The 22,323-nt window shown below is 32.6% G+C and overlaps 1 protein-coding gene and 2 long non-coding RNA genes across 15 annotated transcripts in view; 1 reads left to right on the top strand and 2 right to left on the bottom strand.

The window, feature by feature from the left end:
- The first annotated feature begins 1,070 nt into the window (after window positions 1-1,070).
- The window catches only part of LOC125670415 (pro-neuregulin-3, membrane-bound isoform-like), a 35,109-nt gene continuing 13,856 nt past the window's right edge, over window positions 1,071-22,323 (top strand). The window contains exons 1-4 of one of the 13 annotated variants that reach the window (XM_048905563.2): window positions 1,071-1,198; window positions 3,210-3,278; window positions 7,496-7,611; window positions 13,707-13,779. The gene's annotated coding sequence lies outside the window, so the exon portion shown is untranslated. Of the gene's footprint in view, window positions 1,199-1,267; window positions 1,927-2,278; window positions 2,742-3,209; window positions 3,560-6,371; window positions 6,638-7,495; window positions 7,612-13,706; window positions 13,780-22,323 lie in introns of those variants that run through there. The other 12 variants (XM_056162879.1, XM_056162882.1, XM_048905556.2 and 9 more) reach the window with 12 other exon arrangements.
- LOC125670416 (uncharacterized) lies at window positions 2,544-12,016 on the bottom strand. Its single transcript, XR_007368195.2, has 3 exons — window positions 11,576-12,016; window positions 10,996-11,050; window positions 2,544-2,614 (listed from the first exon to the last, which is right to left on the bottom strand). It is a non-coding gene; the product is annotated as an uncharacterized LOC125670416 (long non-coding RNA).
- LOC125675342 (uncharacterized) lies at window positions 16,714-19,405 on the bottom strand. The gene is made up of 2 exons (XR_007370445.2): window positions 17,865-19,405; window positions 16,714-17,231 (listed from the first exon to the last, which is right to left on the bottom strand). It is a non-coding gene; the product is annotated as an uncharacterized LOC125675342 (long non-coding RNA).

Raw genomic sequence — 22,323 nt, 5'->3', positions numbered from 1 at the left:
CAATTTATTTGATGTTCGCAACAATTTAATTAAAGATCTCTTCTAGTAATTAATGATATCTTTAATTCTGAATTATATTGCCCGCATTAATTGAATTGATGATAGCATTAATTCTTCAGCTGAATTGATGTGCACTTTAATTGAATTAATGATCTCTTCAAATGATTTAATGATACCAACAATTGAATTGATGCCCGCTACAAATCAATTGAAGAGAGCAATAATTGATATAATGTGCGCATTAAATCAATTGACGAGAGCAATGATTGAATTGATGCGCGCATTAATTCATTCGATGAGAGCAATAATTAATTTAATGCGCGCATTAAATCAATTATTGCTCTCTTCAATTGAATTAATGATATCTTTAATTCATTTGAATAGAGCAATACTTCTTTTAGAGAGAGCGACTACATAATTAAAGATATATTCAATTCAACATATCAACAATTGATTAATGATCTATTTAATTGAATTGTTGCTTTCTTTAAAAGAATTGATGCGCGCATTAATTCCTTATACAAAAGCATTATAAATAATTAAAGATATCTTTAATTGAATTAAAGAGATCATTAAATTATTTATACCGAGCTCTATATTAATTATTGCGAGCAATATTTCTACGAAATTGATGCTCTCATCAATTGAATTGAAGTGCATCGCCACGTTTTATTTTGTTTTGCAACTATAGACTGATTAACACGCTTAGGATTTTAAAATTGAATTATCTTTTATCGACTTTATTGTTGTATTGATCAGCAAAGCACGAAAAGCCAGTGAGAACACATAAGTTTTCTCATATTCAATTATGGAGATATATCGCAGAATATGACCACGGCATTCCTTTGATCTTTGCGATAACCGTGGCGGAATATGTGGGGGTGGGGGTTTAAAAGTAAAAATGAGTCAATCTTATTACAAGCTTATATTTGTCAGTACATGCCATTTCAATATTTGTGTGTCTTCTTCTTTGTTTGTACATAACTTGGTGCTAAGTTAGTTCTCGAAATTGTCAAGATTTAAACCCAAACCCGTAGGTTAGTGGATGCTGAACCAGCCAAGTTCGGGATCGGCCTTTCGTGAATCAATATCAATCAAGCATATGCTTGACAATGTTTGTTTACACACGTGTGCGCATTGTTGGAATAATTGGAAATCACATTGCAGTAGGGGTATCTATGCTAGAAGAAATTCCAGGGTAAGTGAACAGTTTGCTTATATATGCAGGGCTCAGTGTCTGATGTTTATAATCGATGACAAAGATTCAAACCTATTCCTGATAAAAGAAAAATATATATACAAATACACTATAATGTGTACTTAAAAATTCATTGAATGAACCATTTCCCCCAAGGGACTATATTTGACTGAACCCATCTGGAGGATAGTACTATGCATGCGGAGTTAGTAAACCGCCCCTGGGCATCTGTTCTTCACTGGGACTATCTCCCACGCATTCTCTCTCAATGGGTTTATGCCAATATTGGCTCTTAGATCCAGGAGATCTAGCCGTCCCAAACGAAGGTTGATTTAGCTTTACAAGAACAGTACAGCCTGAGTCATTAATAAGTTTCTTTTTACATTGCATCAATCCGTAATTGATAAATTTTGTAGCTTTTCGTTCAGGAATCTATACCGGTAGTACATCACGTTTTGGATGAATCTAAAGTTCAATTGCTAAGGTTTTCCACACTTCCCTGAACCATTAAACTCTACAAGTCATGATATGCATAGAATGGTTCAATCAGAAGGAAATTCTATTTAGTGGTGATATCTGTGGACAAAAATCCTGAGGGAAAATATTTCTGGAAAATATTGCTGGATCAACATAAAAGCAGTGGTGGATTGAGATAATTTCATTAAGATAAATTTGCAGTGATATTAAACCTAAATAGCTAGAGGCTTGCTTGTGAAATTGTACATCAGGTTAGTATAATTCTATGTATTAAATTTCATCTTGAAAAGAAATTCTCCTGTTCCCTTGATTTAAGGATAAATAACACATTATATGATGACCAGCTTCCTTTTGAAACACAAAAGGACAAATAGTTATACATGTAAGTCATATAATCCCTGTCCATCTAAATCATATAGCTCAATGGCTTAAGGTGTAGGACTGTGCATGTAGATCATGGGTTTGAGTCCTGCAGGGGTTTTAATTTTCTTTCTGGTGAATAATTATTTCTACTAAAACTGCATTTTTTGCTGTCAAGATAGGTAAATTTTTAAGTTTTCAATTTCAAAAGGTTATTGTACGTTTATTCTCCACGTTTTATCCTTAACAATCTTCTCTGGTGTGTTATACTTCCTTAAAAGCTTAACATAACGACACCAACACGTGTATCAAGTTCAGTGACTCTTAATAGCAGAATAGGATGAAGTAATGTTGATAACATGGTGATCTAGCTAGGAAACAATGCCAGGATATTTAAAATACTGTATATATCTACATGTATATATATGAATAAGAAATATTTGTGGTTGTTAATGATATCACAACGGAATTCGGATTACTGTGTAGATGTGCGTGTTCCTCCTCAGTCTGGTGTGGTCAGTTTGAATTGGGCCCACTTCTGATCTACTTTATACTCCAATGTTTTTTCCTGTTTGTCACCTGAAATATATATTTATATTCTAGTAATTGTGTTATTACTTTACTGTTAAACTATGTTGACTATTAATATAATAGATAAAGATTATAATGAATTTGTTTCTGTTGGAGATGAAATCAGTAATGATTGGTATGTATAACGATGTTATAGATTACAGTGCAATCATTTAAATTTGTGGGTTGTGTGGATGTTCAAGATTTTTTCGTTTTGTTGGGATATATCAAGGACATTGAAACATTTAATATAAATTGTGTATTTTGTTGTGGTCTATGATTCCACAGTTATGAATGGTAATTGATACAGGTTTTGTATTTATACCGGAAATTATTGTATGAATTCTGATTAGCTAATTGGAATAGTAATGGAAATATCAATATCCGAATCTTCAACTCCACAAGAATTTTGTACATGTTTTAAATTTTTAAAGTCTAATTTAATATTAATTTAAATTTTGTACATGTATTACTTATTTTAAGTCTGATTTTATATTAATTTAAATTTTGAATTGCTAATTGGAGGAGAAGATAATCATGTTGATTTGTATAAATACATAACTGAATTGAAACTAGATAATTCATACACATGTTTTTAATTCAGCTAGCAGCAGAAATATTTACGAGTGAGCTTGATCCAGCTGACAAGGACACACTACACAGTTGTTTAAAGGTAAGGTTGGACCAAGGATTGCAAGATAAGGTCTCTTAGTACAACATGCATGACTGCCTTCGTCCACCTTTATATAATTGGAGATCACAGATCATAATGTTTGTGGGGCTGTTTGACCATATTGTGTAATTATTTTTCTTGTGACCTTTATCTTGGATTAACTGTCTGTCTGTGTGTATTCAATTGAGGACAAACTGAATTAGGCCCTAGTTGTGACCTAAATAATATGAGCCAGGACATTATAAATAACTTCAACCATGTGGACAATTATGACTTCAAAGGTAATTTGCTGTGGTTAGACTATACTGAAACCTAGTTTTAGCCTATACACCTTTCATGCAATTATTTTTTCTTTCAATGAATGTTTTGTGTTTGCTGTTGCATGAAATATGTCAGGAATGTACGTGATCATGGTTGCATGGTGGATCAGGACTACTTCTCCATGGAGTTATTTTGTGGATCAGGACTACTTCTCCATGGAGTTATTTTGTGACACTTAAAAATGTAATCAGACAGATGTATTTATGAAGAATACAAAATTAATCAAGCTAATACATTTATTAGTATTTCACCTAAGTTGAAAGCTCTAACGAATTTTTCTGAGTTTGTCTATAATAGTCTGTCTGTCTGTTAGCTGCAGAACTGTAGCTCTCTGAAAAAATATTTTGACATAGATATTATGTCAAAATATTTTTTCAGAGAGCTACAGTTCTGCAGCTATCTGTCTGTCAACTTATCACATTCCAACTTCTTCTCAAAAAACATTAGGCCAATTTTGACCAAACTTGCTACAGGACAGTTAGGTAAAAGGGCTTCAAGTTTTTCTCAGATGAAGGACTGTGTCTTCTTCCCAGAGAGATAAGTAAGAAAAAGTCGCAAATAGGGTACTGATTTGAAATAAATTTTAGAAGTATTGTTGTTTAGATTTCATACATGGCATGTACAAGTTTTTATCAGCCACCATCACAAGCACATTTTCTTTCAAATTTGTTTACTAGTTTAGGGCCATCTATTAATGGAGAAATGTTTTTTCTATAGAAAGCATTCAGATGTTTGCAGGGAGTATATACACAAACATCAAGATGATCCAGACTACAAGAGGGTGCACATAAGATTATATAAGATATTTCTTAACAAAACTTTTTCTACGAACTACGAGGGCACAATCTGCCAAACTGATGTGCGAGCATCTCAGTTAGCGTTGATTAGTTTGTTATTACATTGTACTATGACCCCTAAGAGTTTTTGGCAGACTACAGGTTTAAAGGTATGCATTAAATTGCATTTACAAGAATATATATAGGAATTAAAAAACATCTGAAGAACCTCATGAATGCAATTTTTCATATAATGTGTAATCATCATCATAATATAATGTCTTTTGTTTTTTCTTTCCCCTTTTTTTTTTGGATGAAGAAAAAATAGACATGTTTCCTCTTTCAATTTTAAAAAAAAGTAGAGTATAGGTAAGGACAGCTTTTTCTTTTGATTTGAAAGAACTTTGTTTTAAATTATATTGCACCGACATTTCTGGTTCCATGACCATAAACTGAAAGTATAGACTTGTTACCTTTTGAAATTATCCTTGACTTGTTAAAATCACACAAATATTTCATTGACATTTTGAAAATATAGTCTCATCATGAATTCTATCAACTTGAAAATGCCAATTCAAAATTTAACAAAGGATCATAGAAGAAAGTTTTCAAAGAATCTTCTCAAGAACTACCATAGGGTATACATGGTATAGTTTGTTAAATTGATATGCAATTAATGTGCAAATATCCTCGAAAAGTGTTGATTCAAGATTAATTGTTAACACCATAACACTAGGTGCTAAGGGCAAGGCCACAGTTTTACATAGGAATATGGTAATACAGAGAAACTTTTTGAAAATCATTTCAAGAACTGCAAGGGTACAATTTTTAAAATGATTATGCAGTCATTCTCATGAAGTGTAAATTCAAGTTTGTTCACACCAATAGCCACAGGTTCAAAGATGGGTCCCAAGAGTTGGTGGGATATCATTGGGAATTAATGTTTTACATGGGGAAAATGCAGAAGTTCGGGTGATGGATTGTTTAGTTTGATTTCAATACAGAATAATCAATAAAAGGTTTAGCAACAAATTCATTTTTATTAAAAATAAAATGGGTGAGCTCTAAGATGTGTACCTTTTGTCACAGTGAGGAAGAAATAATCGAAAATATATTTTGGAAATGTGACTGCATGTGTTCAATTATTTTTCAATGATTTTGAAGTCTTCTTTGAACATAAAACAAATTGCAAACTAGTTCTTAACAAAAAATCCTTCATTCTAGGCATTCTTTAAAAAAAAAAGTTATGCAAAATACCCTACTCCTTTGATTAAAGTACAATACACATACAGCAAGATGCTATGAGAAACCTTCAGATGTTCATTTTGCAATATCACATATAAAACTTTTTTTTATGAAACTCAGACTGGTGTGTCACAGTGAAAAGTTTGATGCCCATTCTAGGACTGGTTAGAACCAAATCTTATTCTAACTCTCTTTCTCTTTCTCTGTCTCTGTCTCTCTCTCTCTAAGAAATAAGCACTTCTGTTCATTATGTTCCAACCTCAGTAGTGTGAATTATACAGAATGTATATAAAATGGTGATGGATGTCAAGCCCAGGGGTCTCTTGTTGTAGTTACAAGTCTCAGTGGATGATAGTGCTGATGTCTGATTACATGTATGTGTGTAATTTAACATTTACACTATAATTCAAGCTTTTTACTTGTATTTTAAATCTTATTTCTGCATACTTTCGTAGTATTAGCTGTACATGTCACAAGTTTATGGCCCGGGTTTTCAAGTGAGGATGAACTAGATATATTGAAAATGTATTTGAATACAGATTGTACACATCATAAGATTTAAACTTTTAGTAGGGATTTAACAGGATTTTAGATGGGTTGAATTGATCAGCTTAATTATCACTGCCAACAAGTAAACCATATAATTGTGTAGTCCAAATCTATTTTAGATCATTATGTTCAGTTCAGTTATAACCAACTCATGCAGTTGCCAGATGTTTTGGGTTTTTTCTCCATTTTCACCTGTCAGTTAAACAGCACATAATGTATGTATATGTATGGTGAAGAACAGATCGGTAGCTGTCTCTACACTGCACACTGTGTCATGGGGGAGTTTGTGAATGTTAATAATTGATGGAATTAATGAAGTATCTTCACCAGATGATCTCTTCAAATCTCTTTACAAATCATAGTTTTGCCATGGATTTTATGTAGTGGTCTTTTCCATCAGGAGATAAAACTGACAGTGAAATATCAATTTGGAAATCTGTGCATCTGAACATTTAGGTTCTGATACATGTAGGTATATATATAGATTTACTAATTATTTTACATACAAAAATTTGGATACCAATTTGATAATTTAATTAATGGATTTTGTTGTTGATTTTTTGAATTACATAATTTCTTCTGTAATCTAGAAGATCTCACTGTTTGAATGAAAACAGATTGACGCACACTGTAACTTCCGCTCTCTATATTTTAATACCTTTAGGCAATATCTGATCTTTTCATGTGAATTCTGAAGTCTTTTCAATTAGAAATGCCATTCCTGTTTTCAAAATTCTTGTCATGCTTGTGGATTATTTAAGAATTTGGCTGCATGATAACATTTATTTTTATATCACTGTTTATACTCTGTGGGTGTGTGTGTCTATATATAATTTTATATTCATTTATATAACACAAAGGCAATTGAGTATACCTAACTAGTTTCTTCACTTCAGCAGTTTTATGGATTATACTCCTGTAGAAGTAAACTAATTGTGACGTTTTTATCAAAATACTACTTGTGTAAAATTTTCTACATGTACTTCTGGAATATATAATAAAGAAAAACCAGAACACTGAAAATAACTCAACCGGTTTCATATCCAATCTTCAAGAGTTGACTCTGAAACCAGTTGAGTTGATTTTCGGATTTCTGATTTTAAATTCTTTATCATACTAACACCAGTGTGGATATTTATTTATATTTTAGATTTTATATATATAATATATATGATATTAATAATTAGGCTTGATTGCTGTAAGTGATTAAGACTGAGTGATATATATGCACTGCCATGTCAATTGTCTATATCTATAAACACATGCCTGACTGATCAATTAGCACACTGGAGATTAGATGGATTCATATATCAGTCTTATTTTCAGGACTTATTGACTGACTAGAATATCCAGGAATATCCTTTGATGTATTGATTGTTGGCAAACAATAGCTGCAAAATTCCTGGAGTTTTTATAACCAGTTGCTGCACTAATGTAAATAGGTAAGGCATACAGCTCTAAATCTGATGGAGTTGAGGAAAAGATCGAGTGTCGATCTTGCCAGGAAATAGATAAATAAGGCAAATAAAGGACCACACAGGTTACATTAACTTCATAGAGTTAAATTTATCTGTGGGGGTGTTAAGTATATGCTTAGTAATATACATCACAGAGTCAATCATTCATGATCCCCCCCCCCCCCCCCCCCCCCCCCCCCCCAATGTCTATAGAAGATGCCCCGCAGTATCCATGGTAGTGTATAGATGTTATCTTCTATATGTGCATAGTCATATGTAAATATTGCATTTTTCCAATGAATTACCCTAAATTATCAGCAGTAATCATTATTAATTCTGTATTCACAGCATTCAGTTTATGGTTATTGTACTGGAATATATATAAATTTACATTTTGAATGTTTTTGCCTTCGGTATCCCTACAAATTGTAATCCTGAATGGATTGTGGTTGTGGACAATGCGTGAATGAATCTTGATTGTACGTCTGTCTGTCTTAGCGGCTGGGAATTCCAACAGAAATGAAAGTTATATAGAATGTATAAATATAGGAAATAAATTTCAGTTTTGAAATTACACGAGGGTATGAACTGTAATGCTTCACACCAGCATACTTTTCGTGAAGCGCTAACACTAACATGCTTCATGAAGTATTTCGATGGCATGAAGCATAGCAGTTTATACATACCCTGATGCATTTTCAAAAGAGAAATTTATTTCTTGAATATTACCATTCAGAATTCTGTTGAAGTTGTTTTCATTTTTAATTGCGTATTTCAATTGTAATTGATCTCAAACTCACAAATGAAACTATTGAAAACTAAAGTAAACCTTATGTGCATGAATTGGCACATGTGAATTTTTTTTATAATGCTACCCATTATTAAGTAATGTTTCCCATTGCTATTGATAAACATCACCCTGAAGGAAATGGAATTTACTTGCAGAAGGAAATATTGTTTGGTTTTTTGAAATGTTTGTCAGCCAGTAAGGTTTGAGTATTAATTACAGGAAATATAATCAAATATCACCTTGTAAATCTAATAAATAAGGTGTGATTAAAGATCACATTGCTTTTGATTAAACCCACTGAAGACCATTGTTGAATGCTGTAAAGCAGACCAAATTTACAGGTAAATTCTACTTGTATTTAACTTAAAGGCCAATGCGATATATTGATACATTAAAAAATTCAATTGGTGGACCATTTGCAAATTTCATGAAACTGAAGGTCTTAGATTACTCTTATATAGAGAAAAAGAGAGAAATGTCAATCAATTGTTGAAATTTTACTTTTAAGATTGAACTTCAGTTTGCAAGAAAATTCATTATGGAGGTACAATTAAATGTCCAATTTTATGTTCAGACATTTTTCAGTGAAATTTGAATAACATTGAGGTAATTAATCTACTCCACATGACTGATTGACGATTTTACAAGACTACATTGTCATATACATGTGTTACTGGGATTCATAATGATCAGCAACCTATTCAATGAAATGAATCTGCTATCAAATGATTGACTATGTGAGGGCATGTTGAATTTCTAAATCTTTGCTGTGGGAGTAATGCAATATTTTGTGAATTCCCTATTGTCTGAAGGAATATCTCAGATGATCTTGTCATGGTGAACTTTGAAAACATTGAACAGGGTTAACACATGGACTCCAGTTATATGATCACATGGAAATAGCATCTGATATCTTTATATATTTTCTTAGCGTAAAGAATAATTATTTCCTCTACAGCAAGAGTTGCACACTATAGTAAGAGTTGCACATGCACTACAGTAAGAGTTGCACACTTAACAGTATGAGTTGCACACTACAGTATGAGTTGCACACTACAGTATGAGTTGCACAGTAAGAGTTGCACACTACAGTAAAAGTTACTCACTACAGTAAAAGTTGCACACTACAGTATGAGTTACACACCATTTGGTTGGGAACTGACAATACAAATAAATCCTTGTATAGCAGCTATGTAACCTTGTCCCAATCTTTGATATTCTTATCATTCTTGTGACCTTGTACCAATCTTTGATATTCTTATCATTACTTGTAACCTTGCCCCAATCATTGATATTCTTATCATTACTTGTAACCTTGCCCCAATCTTTGATATTCTTATCATTCTTGTAACCTTGCCCCAATCTTTGATATTCTTATCATTACTTGTAACCTTGCCCCAATCTTTGATATTCTTATCATTTCTTGTAACCTTGTACCAATCATTAATATTCTTATCATTACTTGTAACCTTGCCCCAATCATTGATATTCTTATCATTACTTGTAACCTTGCCCCAATCATTGATATTTTTATCTTTACTTGTAACATTGCCCCAATCTTTGATATTCTTATCATTTCTTGTAACCTTGCCCCAATCATTGATATTTTTATCATTACTTGTAACCTTGCCCCAATCATTGATATTCTTATCATTACTTGTAACCTTGCCCCAATCATTGATATTCTTATCATTACTTGTAACCTTGCTCCAATCATTGATATTTTTATCATTACTTGTAACCTTGTCCCAATCTTTGATATTCTTATCATTTCTTGTAACCTTGCCCCAATCATTGATATTCTTATCATTACTTGTAACCTTGCCCCAATCATTGATATTCTTATCATTACTTGTAACCTTGCCCCAATCATTGATATTTTTATCATTACTTGTGACCTTGCCCCAATCATTGATATTCTGATTCTTGTAGATTTCGGCTTGCATTTATATATTTTATCAAATTCTTTTTTAAAAAAACTCAACCAAATACTTCCTTAGAATCAATTAGAAACTTTGATTAATTTTAGTAGATTAGTAGTTTCATGGTTGCTTGGTTGTAGGTTAATTTTAGTAGATTAGTAGTTAAATGGCTGCTTGGTTGTAGGTTAATTTTAGTAAATTAGTAGTTTCATGGTTGCTTGGTTGTAGGTTAATTTTAGTAGATTAGTAGTTTCATAGTTGCTTGGTTGTAGGTTAATTTTAGTAGATTAGTAGTTTCATGGTTGCTTGGTTGTAGGTTAATTTTAGTAAATTAGTAGTTTCATGGTTTCTTGGTTGTAGGTTAATTTTAGTAAATTAGTAGTTTCATGGTTTCTTGGTTGTAGGTTAAATTTAGTAAATTAGTAGTTTCATGGTTTCTTGGTTGTAGGTTAATTTTAGTAGATTAGTAGTTTCATGGTTTCTTGGTTGTAGGTTAATTTTAGTAGATTAGTAGTTTCATGGTACGTTGCTTGGTTGTAGGACACTCAGTTCACAACCAGGAGGGCCAGGTTTGATTATCAGTCTCTGTGCCACATTGATTAAACCTAATATGTTTAACATTGCAAGTGACAAAAAAAAATACAATAGTCACTGTACCTTTGGCAAGTATCCAGCATTAAAAGTGAAATTCATGGGTCTTTTGAGATTTGACCTTAAAAAGAAATGTCTTATGTCAGGATAAGCATTGGCACAATAAAGAATCTCCACTGCTATGGCCTTAAGAGCCCTGCATAAGTCAAAATTTGTGGCACTTCTCCTTAAGCTAAGCTGGTGACATCTATACATGAGAGAACTATTCTTGAATGGGATGAAAAACAACATGCACTCAAAAACAAACATGCACTCAAAAACAACATGTACTCAAAAACAACATGCACTCAAAAACAAACATGCACTCAAAAACAACATGCACTCAAAAACAAACATGCGCTTAAAAACAACATGCACTCAAAAACAAACGTATACTTTTTAATTTCCCATTCTCATGAAAATAATTGATTATAAATATTTGATAGTAAAGAACAAATTTTCTTTCCATAATTTCATCAATATGAATGTTTGCAAATTATGGTAATGATCTAAATAGGATAGAAAAACTAGATTGAAACTGTTAATTTATTTAATGTAGTTTCAGTAAATAAATTCTCTGTATGCATGCATAAAATTCAATACATACTGTAACATTCTGATGGCCCAAATTCACTCACTGCTGCAGCAACCCGGAAATTGTTGCTCTCATTATCAAAATAATCTATATCTAGGCTGTCTCCACCAGGGTCTAATCCCAATACAATGTATTGCATGGAAATAAAACATGAATCAAAATTAGCATTGCAAGTAACAAGAATAATATTGTTAAAGATTTTTAGCAAAAAGGCAAAATTTCTCGATGCATCAGAGGCATCTTTACTATATGTATGTTCAGTTTTTAACATATGCTGTCCCTGGATGGCAATACTAAATACTGCTGTGGTGGACGCTCAGTGAGATATGGATTTTGACAATGAAGTGCATACCAACAGAAAGTTTCATGTCCGCTCTTGTAATCTGTGTAATTTCACAATCATCATCCGAATGATAAATATATAAGATAAAATGACAAAAATACCTTTAAAAAATTATAAGATGAAGAATGAAACCATTATATAGAGCACAAATTATAGAATACAGAATAAGAAATATTTAACCTTAAGGATTTAAAGATTTCTCTTTGGCAATAATCATTTTTAAAATTTCTCACTCGATCAAGCCAGTAGTTTCTAAGTCAAAATATACTAATGTGTATTGAGAACCAGCAGTAGTAGTTGGAGGGTTTCTGTAATGTTGAAATCCAAGTGATATTGTTCACGTTTGTATTCTGTTCCTATGGAACCCCTTCTCTCATTTCACATAAATCCTGACATTGATCATGCTATCTTTTTACATTACCATACTATACACGTACATGCCTTTTTTTCTTGAATACTGCTTTTTCCTCTTCCTGGTTCTCTTTGTCTTTTTAATTTTCGTTCAACTTGTGGAGATAACTTCTGCTGGTCAAAAGATCAACTTCTCATTGACCTAAAATGCAAATATTTGTTTCACATGGCGGGAATAAGATGTGAAATTTTGAAAATTATTTTATTGCTCTGCTTTTTGTCCAAATATTGGTAGGACACTTCTGTTATTGTGATAGGTCCCAAACATTGGTTGGAAACCTATGTACCGTTTACTTGGATCATTCTCTTTCTACAACACTTTTCTTGTTCTGACATGTTGGACGTTTGGAGGAATCTTCATTGCACATAAATAAACAAAACAGTCATCTTAAAAAGCATTTCAACATCATCATAGATAGTGTTACAAACTTACGAGTCTTCATTTCTGTATGAGCAAAGTGAGTGTTGTGGCCCATAGGCCTTTTGTGTAAAGTCTCAGTTATTCCCAAGTAATGAAGTGTAGATAGGCTGGGGCACTTACAAGAGAAACTGATATACTCTGTCACAGCTAAATGATTTAAAGAGGTAGTAAAGCTCAATTTCTTACCCCAAATCATCTTATTCCATTCTAACATAATTAAAAAAGATTTATGAATGATATTTTTCAACCTTGGAATGATGGTATGTTTGTTGAAAGTTACACCTGGAGCCAACTTGTATAGCAAACTGAATTTTTGTCCAGGAAGCAAATATTCAGGGGAAGTAATTTGAAGATTATGAATTTGGAAATAAATGCAGATCTTTATTTATTTATTTTTATTCTGAAAATGACTTGTATGAATCATTTGGACTCATTTTAAGTTTTCCCAAAAATTTCAACAAAATTACCTTTACTGGCCCTTTAACTGGGTCCTTTTATCCTATAGACAAAATGTGAAACAACCAGGGATTCAAACCAACAACCTTTCTGTTGTTAGGTTAACCCATTAGACCTTTAAGAAGGTTGGGATCACAGTTCTCTTACAACAGGATAATGTAAACTTATTTTTCACTTGTCCTGACACTTCAATTTTCACACAGAATATAACAATTTAGCAGAGAACTACAAAGCAGTATCAATGGAAACTTGAAGGTTTTCTAATGATGGGGCTGTTTCTACACGCTTGCTGGCACCTATCTGTTATTTTAGAAAGAATTAATGTACATCTTGAGCTAGTCTATGAACTGATACAAGCACTGGGCTTTGTGAATAAGTCAGCAACAGGCTGTTAATTAGAGCATTATTTAGATAGAAAGCAAAATATTTATGACTTGGCGATAGGAAGGTAGTAGTAACTGTGAATTGTGTGAGTCTGCTGACTGGTTGTAGTACTAGTTCATCCCACCTAGGTATTGATTGGGTCATAGTGGATCAGGAAGGCAGGGTGATCGTAAACCTTGGAGTTCTGGATGGAAGCTTCAGGTAAGACAGGCTTGTGGAAACTCCGTGAGATTTATTTCGTTAGCATTAATTGATTTTATTGCATTGTATTCACTGATTGAATAAAGTTCTGAAGGTTGTCATAGTTTTTTGGTGGGACTTTGTTGCTGTTTGATATTACTGTTAAATATTGTTTTAAACTATTATTACATGTGGTTTTATTTTAAGATCATTCTTTTTATGACAATTCTTTTGGCATGAATCTGAGGATTGACTAGATTCATTTATGCTAAATGCATTATAAGTTCAATTTCTGGTTGACAATATTTTAAGTTCATGCAGCGCTATGTTAATATAGATACTGCAAATTTTGATTTCTATATCATTGTTAGAAAATATGAAAGTAAAGTTTAACTGGTGTTTCATCATACAAAATTTCCCATGGAAAGTTCTAGTCCATTCTTAGATGTGTGATAAAACAAATTTCAGCTACCTGCAATTTTACCTGCTTTATATCAGATTTCTCATCTCTGTTACCTGTATAAGGGACGTCTGTTCTGTTACACTTAAAGCTCATTAAGTATTGATGTATCAAATCAATCCCTTTATTTCAACCTTGGTCACTTAAGTTTACTCAGACCTTCAACAGAGCCAAATGTATGGGCAATGCTGGAGATATTGGAACATTGAAAACTTGAGGCTTTGAGCTTGTAAGGAGTCCCTGCTATAACAAATAGGGAGGATAAAAAAAGTGACTTTATAAATATTAATACACTGGCTCTGCAGATGCTTGCCCTATTTGATAGGATTCAATTGAGGCATGACCGTTCGCGCAATTTTTCTGATGTTTGGAAATCGGGAATGCAATAATTTCACCTGTCGCATCTTTACAATCGATTAAAGTATTACAGATGCTAGCATTACATTTCAGTAAAACAGTATCGTGTATCAAAGAAGACTACATTATATCTGTATTCATAATAATGTAATGAATCATAAGGGAGCTATCTTCATTAATCTATCTGTCTCAGTGGTTGCAGGAAAACTTCAATATGTAAAATCACAGTCTATCAAATTTTCATTCTAGGTATATATTACATTGGCAGTGTGGACAGTTGTTTCTAATTTGATCATTACAGGTTTGAGAAAAGTAACTCCAATAAGCTGAATCATTACAGCTATTTTGTGTGGGCAGAATAATATATTTGATAGAGGTAGATAATTTAATACTTGTACTCGTGATTCAGATGTAGTCAGGTCCCAGGGGCAGGGAGGCAAAAAACGAGAAAGGATAAGTCACGTTTGGATTGGTCATAGCCAGCTGTTCTGGGCAGTCATTACTGATGGCTACTTCAGCACTTTTATAACATGTATATTTGTCATACACAAACATCATAAGAGACCGTGATATTACAATTGACTCGTATGAATTATAGCATCGTCCTCATGATAAAACATACTAAAGTATGCTGATACATGTAAGTGCTCTCCGTGAGTCTTCTCTGCTCTGTTTTTTGTCCAAAGATTATAACAGTAGTCCAGAGTTTGTTGAAAAGAGTATTTATTACAAATGTCAATATAACTAAAAACATTACAATGCTGCTAAATGCATACATATGTTACCAGTGTCATATAAGTACATACAACCCTAAAAATACGGAATTATCATTAGAATATATTTTTGATCTATTTCAAAAAATCATTTTACTCTGAAGAAAGATCTTTTCAGTACAGATATTTCATAACCTGTTGAGTGAAGCCAAATCACAGTCAGTTATCTAGGCTGCCTCTTCATAGTGCTGAAATAGATTGCTATCAACAAAATCTTTGGGCCGCTCTCATCAATATAGGAATCTGAAAATAACTTTGTCAAACTATCTGATAAAGAAAAGAATAATTAAAAAAGCACCTCTATCCCTGAGCCCCATCCATTTGTAATTTTATGATATGGGATTTAAAGCTGACAATGTGTAAACTTTTAACACAATGTATATTTTGTAAATTTATGACATACAGTGCCAATCAAACCCAACTTCTCACTTAAAGTCACTCTGAGTCCAATCAAGCAAAATCTTAGTCATCTGGGTTCTTACAAAACAATATAGTAGACCCTATATTTACTTTTGGGGTCAGCATTGCAGCTCTGTTATGTCCCCCACTAACAAAGTTTTGGGAGTATTAAATATATGTCTACCCGCCCTTCTTTCTCTTCATCCTAACTATAGTTCTGATTGATGTTTTGTCTACCCGTCCTTCTTTCTCTTCATCCAATAACTATAGTTCTGATTGATGTTTTGTCTACCCATCTTTCTTTCTCTTCATCCTAACTATAGTTCTGATTGATGTTTTATGTCTACCCCGTCCTTCTTTCTCTTCATCCTATAACTATAGTTCTGATTAATGTTTTATATCTACCCATCCTTCTTTCTCTTCATCCTAACTATAGTTCTGATTGATGTTTTGTCTACCCATCCTTCTTTCTCTTCATCCTATAACTATAGTTCTGATTGATGTTTTATGTCTACCCCGTCCTTCTTTCTCTTCATCCTATAACTATAGTTCTGATTGATGTTCTCCCTCATGAAAATATTTTGCTGAAAATTTGCTGAAAGATATCTGAAACAAATCTGAAACATTGCTTACTGAAATTTTTCTTGCTGAATCAATGCTGAACATGTTTCAGCATATATGCTGAAACACCTTGAGCATTGCTGAAACATTTCTTAATTACTGAAACATTGCTTACTGAAATGTTTCTTGCTGAATCAATGCTGAACATGTTTCAGTACATATGCTGAAACACCTTGAGCATTGCTGAAACATTTCTTAATTACTGAAACATTCAGACAAGTTGCTGAGACAGTCTGAAACATCAATTAAAATTGCTGAGTTCCATCTGAAACATTCAAATTGCTGAAACTGTCTGAAACTCTGCAATATTGTGACAACTTATCATGCTGAGAAAAGACAAATTCCTTGGAGATAAATTATTTAAACTATAATCATAATATATGACATGACAATGAAATCAAACCATCATGGACATTATATAATACAAAACAAATTAACTATGCCCATGTTTGTGTCTGTGTATACACTTTAACACTTCATCAAAAATATTAGTCTCGATCATGGTCATCACAGGCATCTATACTGTAGCAATTCTGTTGTAACAGTTTTTGGTACTTTTTGGAGTTGATCATTATTTAAGTCCATTTACTAAACAAGATATAGTTCCAATCATGGTCATCACAGGCAGATCTATTAGATTAATCTGCAACTATAATTCTGTTGCAACAGATTTTGGCACTCTACAGTGTGTTAATTCACAAATTTTCTGTTGTTGAACATGTTGAAAGGAAGTTTCCTTAAAAAATAAAACTCAGCACAAGCCACTCCCTCCAGAATGTACAGTTCCGACTCCTTCCTCTTCCCAATTTATAAAGAGTCAGCCTGCTTATTATCTACTAAGAAGTTCTCCTAAGAATGACTTACTGAAAAAATATAATAACAATATATGAATATATTAATTAGAGGCTCCATAACAATACAATCACACAGTCCTACATTTCAAGCAAATTCTTGAGTATCTATTGCTGTATTACTCATGCTGTATATTTGATTTATAATCGTAATTCAGGTCTAATGACGCAATATTTCAATGTATGAATTCAAGAGCATTTTGTGTCATAGATATACTTAAACTGCTTTACCATAGTATATTTTTGCAATTGGATTCAAATACAAAACTGCATTAAGCATTTTCTGAATTTTTCAACCTACTAGACGTTGTGAAAGTATGGAAGAATGGCACTAGCAAGAGATTGCGAAATTGTGTTGAGAAAATTCGGGTCGTCGTAACTTTGTCGTTTTACAATTACAACGTGTGTAATCCCTACTTGTTATAACTGTGGGCAGTGAAATTCATTTGTGCATTTAGCTTGAAATCTTTACACACTGTTACATAAGAAAACATGGGTGTCCTAGGCCTAACAAAAATCGAAAAATCGGCGACTTTCATTAGACAGTCACCTCTACTTCAAAATTGAAACCAAGTGCCATTTATTTATATGACTGTCATTTTCAATCATAATTTAAGCCTATATTATTATCGTTTTGAAACTTACATGTTAAGTAAGGCAGAATCTTCTCACTGCACTGCCCCTCCGGCCTCCATCTTCTGTGTTTTCTTCCGATGTTGACGGAAGTTGTCAATCAATTACAAAGTATTAAAAAAATCGATAAAAAAAATTTATAGGAGAAATATTGGAATATATCCTTTATTTTAAAAGCTATAATACTTTTGACAATATTTTTTTAAAATATTTGTAAACTGGTTCCCCGCTGATCGATGCTACCTACATACAAAATAGGCGAGGTCGATAAGGGTACCAGTTTAATATTCATCGCAGACGGAAGTATTGCACGCGGGAAAAAATTCGTTTGATCAACAGCCATGTCTTGAAATCATAACGCCATCGTTGTATGAGTGGGTGAAGATGAATTTAATGCGATTCCACTCTCCTGTATAAAGGATCCAAGAAAAGATTTTAGTAAATACCTTGAGGGAGAATGCATAAGCATGAAAACCTCCAGATCTTGGTTTCCCTGGCCTGAATCTTCGACGCCATTTTGTTAGCAGTTCGAGGTATGAATTTTTGTGTTAATGTTAACCTAATAGTCCTATTAAGTGCCTGTACTATGTAAAAATTAGAACTTTCGATCACATAAATTTGAAGCATTCCATGTTGAATTAATTAAGATCATGAATTTATATGAACTTCGATCATTATTTATAAGATTAAACACATTGTTAAGTTTACAATGTACATGTATGCTAGTATAATTTCAGATGGATTCAAGCAAATTAAGAAGTGGATTATCCTAAAAATTCGTTGGATACAGACAAGGCCTATAGATCTATATGACAATCAGAATGATTACCTCATAGTGGACTATAAGGCCTACAACATGCAACAGCTAGCTATTTCTAATCAGAGAGGTGGGAAGACCCGGTAGGATGTAATACCAAGTAAACAGTAAATGGAAATTTAAATTATAAAAAAGGTAGTGCCTGAAAAAGACAATTTAAGACTTGATATTTTGAATGAAAAATAAAAATTGAAATATATTTGTCTCGATTATTTTTTAAAGTATATTGCAGGATGAAAAGCTAGCATATCCTTGCTGAATAAGTGCTGTAACATTGCTGAATAGGTGGGGTATTATTGCTGAAACGGCACTGAATATTTGCTGAAACAGCACTGAATAATTGCTGAAACAGTACTTAATATTTGCTGAAACAGCACTGAATAATTGCTGAAACAGTGCTGAATAATTGCTGAAACAGTACTTAATATTTGCTGAAACAGTGCTGAATAATTTCTGAAACAGTGCTGAATAATTGCTGAAACGGCACTGAATAATTGCTGAATATTTCTGAAACCTTGCTTACTTATAGTTTGAAAACTGTATGAAACATTGCTGAAATTTTGGCTGAAACATCACTCGCAATTGGCTGAAACACCAAGTCTGAAACATGCCTGGAATGTTCCAATTACAGGCATGTTTCAGACTTTTGTTTCAGACTTGATTCAGATAGACAATTCTGGAATGTTTCAGGAAAATTTCAGAAATGTTTCAGGAAAATTTCAGACTAAAATTTTCATGAGGGTTATATCTACCCGTCCTTCTTTCTCTTCATCCTATAACTATAGTTCTGATTGATGTTTTGTCTACCCGTCCTTCTTTCTCTTCATCCTAACTATAGTTCTGATTGATGTTTGAATGAGAGATGTGCACTGCTGTCGTTTGTTCTGTTGTGTTTCTGAGGGAACACATTCTGACAGGTGTATCATTGGAACAGTGCTCTGAAAAAAAACCCACCCAAAGAAAACCATGCAGTTAAATCAGTTTGTATCTCTAGATATTAAGAAAACCATGCAGTTAAATCAGTTTGTATCTCTAGATATTAAGAAAACCATGTAGTTAAATCAGTTTGTATCTCTAGATATTAAGTCAGTTTGTATCTCTAGATATTAAGACCTGTATGAGAACCTCTGTAGGTATCATCAACTGTTGTACCATACAAAACAGATGACAATGAAGCAATTAAATGATGTTGTCCTAGTTAGGTTTTTCAATTTCTGTCAGACATAACTGATGGATCAGTAAAATCATTTGTATATAAATCTACTAGTCATCAGATCCTTCCATTAGGTTTTGTAGTTCAACAATATTTTCTGTATCAAAATACATATAGTCTACATATATAACACCACACATATGATAGATCCCTACATATAACACCACACATATGATAGATCCTGCAGTTAAATTTATGTAGAAGTATTGTGCAAGATTGACAATCTTGAATTAAAGCAATTAGATATAAGGGAGCATCAGTATACATGCAATGGCTTAAGTGGAAATTAATCCTTTCATGCTCAATGCTTTCTGAGTCAACTCTGTGTTAGAGAAATGCAAGAGCTTATGCAGAGTCTGAGGGTGCACAGGAAGTTAACCCAGGGTTTGCTTTGCAGGTCAGCTGTCTGTTAGGTATGTCCTGTTTGGTGCAGCATATGATATACACATATGCACACATATAATGTTCCTGCATGGCTAAAGTACTTTGGAATATTGTCATCATGCATTTAGATTTTCTCTTACATATTATTACCTATGAAATACCATATTTCTGCAGTTATGTATTATTATATATTTGCCATATGCCATTTTCACTTTGAAAGTTAAATGTCAGCTGTTGTATAAATACCATTAATTATTCAGTTTCATAGAATTCAGAATATTTTACCTTTAGTAAAATATTGATGTTTGATCTTCAAAATGATTTAATATTGGGTCAGTTAACTGTTTCAGTTTCCTTAACACAAGATGAATATAGACTCTCTTTTAGTTATTTTCTTGAGCTTTATAAAAGTAAGTGCTGTGCTTGGAAACAGTTTTGTCTGTCTAAATGTCAATCACACAAACTACATGTATATATTCAGTGAATCATTGATTCTTGATGAATATTGCATGGAACATAAATATAATCTTCATTGACTTTTGTTAAATGATACCCCTTTGATCAGTTTACCAACCAAAGGGTACTCTAATGATTAATTTACTTGATTTTATGAGTTAATTGTCTTTTAGTCCAGTCTTAGAATTTGACACCACTTTTGACCCAATTACATTCATAGCTTGTAAAAACTTGACAGTGCTGGCTTTAGAAATTCTGATAGACCAGTCATTATTTATAACTTTGTGATTTCAGGCCTGATATGGAAGGTTTTCAAGGCTCACTGACACAGCTAATATTTTAATTGACTCTAACTCTGACAGTCTTTTAGGTACATGATAACAGAAGTGTTTGTATAAAGAACTACATATGATAAAAGTCTTTCTGGGCCGGGCCCCCATAAAACTCAAAAATCTTAAAAGACTAAATCTTCTAGCTTTTATTTCATAAAGAGATTATATCCAATATAGTTTCAGATAATTGTCTCTGTATGTAACAGTCATTTGGAATACAATACTACATCAAGTGATGCAATTTTTCAATATTAATCAAATTTAGTTAAAAATTGATCATTTTTGTGAATGTTTTACTTCTGAGTAATAACATTAAAGCACAGCTTCTATCACTTATGTGTCCTCAGGAAAGGTGAATCTGGTCTATAATCAAGTTTGCCCAAGCCTGTGCTCAATATTTTCTTGAAGAAATTCTGCATGAAAGAGTTATTTTATGTTAAAATGCTGAAAATAATGACTAAACATCATGTTTATCCAGGTACGAATAGCAGCTGAGATGCTTGGGGAATTCCACCTTGCACAAAATCTTGCACTTAAATTTTAAACAAAAGCATGGAGGTCAATTATGTTTGGCAAATAAATTAAGCCATATTATTGGTAGTCTCTTGTTATTAAGTAGAATATACAAAAGAAAATATATATTTAGTATTAAGCTTCAATTGTGAATTTACATAAGAGATATGTGCATTTCTCACCATTCTCTTTCAATTGGACGTCAGTCATGATTATCGTCTGCTTCATGCTGTTTTCAGAGATCTCAAGTATACAGGGCCATTAATCTGCATCAACCATGGTCAAATTAAGATATTATGTTAATTATTATAATAATAGTAATAAATATATATAACAAATAGTTTTGACTGATGCATGCAGATCTTTAATTTCTTTTTAAAAATTTAAAAAGTATTGAATTTCAGAGAATTTCAAACAATGTTTGAATTAATAGTTCCAGCTCTGGGGCTGTATTACGGAGACAAGATCACTTTTGATTTCAGTTTCACTCTTTCTCAACATGTTTCTCTCAAAATAAAAAGTGAAACTTAGATCAAAAGTGAGACTTAGATCAAAAGTGAGTCTATCTAAGTTTTATGGCCTTCAGGGGCTTGAACTTCAATGATGACTGTACAGTTACATATTGCACCTAGTTTTTTAACTTTGATAATCTGTTCGTTATTGAGCTTTTCATTCTTGTCTGTAGAATTAATAGTTACTTCCTTTTTTTTTTTTTATCCCCAACCAGAGGAAACAAACCCTCCTCATGTCACTTTG

This window comes from Ostrea edulis, chromosome 4 (genome assembly GCF_947568905.1).
Source record: "Ostrea edulis chromosome 4, xbOstEdul1.1, whole genome shotgun sequence".
Taxonomy (NCBI): domain Eukaryota; kingdom Metazoa; phylum Mollusca; class Bivalvia; order Ostreida; family Ostreidae; genus Ostrea; species Ostrea edulis.
Note: the sequence above shows the minus strand (reverse complement) of the source record. Positions and strands in the feature narration are given on the sequence as shown.